The sequence below is a fragment of the Stylophora pistillata genome, chromosome 1, assembly GCF_964205215.1.
Source record: "Stylophora pistillata chromosome 1, jaStyPist1.2, whole genome shotgun sequence".
NCBI lineage: Eukaryota > Metazoa > Cnidaria > Anthozoa > Scleractinia > Pocilloporidae > Stylophora > Stylophora pistillata.
The window spans coordinates 51709113-51711612 of NC_142519.1; positions in this window are offsets into that span (position 1 = coordinate 51709113).

Below are 2500 nucleotides of genomic sequence, written 5' to 3' on the forward strand. Positions count from 1 at the left end.
TTATTGTCCTTTACAACCTAGTTTTTCTTCCTATGACAACTCTGGAAGGTTGACTTGACCACATATCATGGAACAAATATGAATATTTTTTCTTTTTTTCAGTATGTTTGTCACCACCTGGAAAATATTTATGATGTTGATTGTAACAGGAAATTTGTTACAAGAGTAACAACGTGGTGTAAGACAAAAAGCCACTCTTTTAGCAATGATGAACAAGCAGATTCCATGTTTCCGTGCATCTGTTCTGTAGTAGGTCACAGGTAACGTCAAAATGTGATAAAAACAAAGTCTTTCCACATTTGAACGTCTTCTGTGATCTATAACTGCAACTTGAAATCTTTTTATTTTATATTGTTATAAAGCAAATAATGAAAATGGTGAAGTCATCTATGCGTCTCTCCTCTAATAGATCATAAGTAAGAACCAATCAGACTGCGCTTGTTATTCAGCTTATCATATAAAGTGCATGTATTTTCTTTGCCTTACAATGTGTTTACTTCGAGTTTGGATCACGACGATTGTACTGCATGGCACTTATGTTGTTGACATGATTTACAGTTGTCAACTTATACCCACATTTCGTTGCAAGTGCTGAATGATGGAGGCTATCCAAACTTCCTTGAAAGAAAATGAGGTTAATAAACAAAGTATCATCCATGAATTATAAGAAAGGTGAATCAATGATTATGAAAAATGCACTAACACGCAGTTAATTTTTTTTATATTAGGATTGTGGCAGACTTGAGACTTTGTGTTTACTACCAGGAATGCCACGACCCCAACTGTAGAGGGATTGACCATCGTTCCCCTGGTATGTTCTGGCTGCCGAAAACACATCATTTTTTAGGATTTGTCGGGGAGCAGACTTAAAATCGAGAATGCAGAAGAACGATTCAGGGAGAGTTCTCGCACAGATTCCAATTGAAATGCAAAGTATGGCAGGGTTTTTTCCAGGAACTGGAGAACTAACCTTCAGTTTCTATCTACCTACCTACCTAATCTCTATTTATCTAATTTATTTAATCTATCCAATCTATCTATCTATCTATCTATCTATATTCAGATCTTTACCAGCATTATTCTAGCTTTTACAATCCTTCAACAAGATGGTCAAGATAGTCAGGAGACGCTCACTCTTAAAATTATAAGAAAGGTATGGATTTTTGCGAAAAATTTCCCAGACTTTGCAAAAGTACGAAAGAAAACTGGAGTCTTAAAAGATAAACAGGGAGAAGTCTGTTGTATATTCCTAACAGCGAGAAGTACTTAACTAAAATTCAGATTCATCCATTAATTACTCAAACATTGGGAAAGCTTTATCGGTTGCGTTGTTTGAGGAAGCATTGAAGGGGTAAAAGTCTCTTTATCATAGAAACTAGTCATAGCCTACCGTCGTATGTTCAAAAAAAGGAATTTGCAAACCCTCTATCGTTTGGTTACTTTCAGAAAAGCCACAGGAAATCAATCCGTTGTGAAGTTGTGAGGTAATTGAATAATTACTCTCCTGTGTAAAAGATTTGAATACGATTCATGAAGTGTAGTTTATTAATCTCATCATGACCTCTTTTGTTACTTCATTTAAAAATCTTTGAAAAGCGTGTATTTTCATTTTTCAGTTTGACGAGTTTTCAACTAATGATTTTGATGATCCAGAGCTTTGTAAGTTGTTATCTGAATGCGAGCAGAGGCTAAATGATTCTCGGAAAGATGAAATGGAAGAGATGCTTAATACAAACGAGAACAACTTGAACGAAGATGGTGTCCCAAGAAATAAACAAGCTGTAACGCAATTTGACAATAGTGGTTGTGTTACGCAACCTAAAGTTGGTGATTGTGACTTCGGTAATGACTTGGACGATGCATTACTGCTTGAGCTTCAGATTCCACACCACAGCTGGGATAGCGAGGGTGCAGTTTCACATACAAGAAGCCTTAGGGACCACAACAAGCATTCGTGACAATCTTGTCAGGATAATGAGAATTATACAAACCAAATATGGAAGTCATCAGACGAGGGAAGCAAGAAAACCAAATTAAATAAAACGGTTGGAATGGACCTCTCACCAAATTATGCCGGATTTGTCAGGATGAAACAGAAGCCCGGATGAGTGAAAAATATATGTGTGGCGGGGTATTAACTGAGAACTATTGCGAAAAATTTTTATCAAAAGAGGAAGTTTCTGAGTGGTTAGATGAAGAATCTCTCGGTGATTTAGAGTTGTCCATGGCTGCGGAGGAGGCCAAAAGTACTGCTTCACTCAAGTGTATCCTACTAGTCTAGCACACTAGTTATTTTATGTGATAACTCTTTTTCAGTACCAGGAAAAACTTCAAAGATAGTGTAAGTTATTTGTTAAGTTCAATTCGATGTTGTCCTGTAGAGCCCTGATTTCAAACGCGGTTTCGAGAAGTGTTTTCTAACTACATAAATAAGTGATAAGCGATGTAGCGCTAAGATATCTCAGTTCTCAAATATGTGATTAGCTGGTTTTAACGGAAA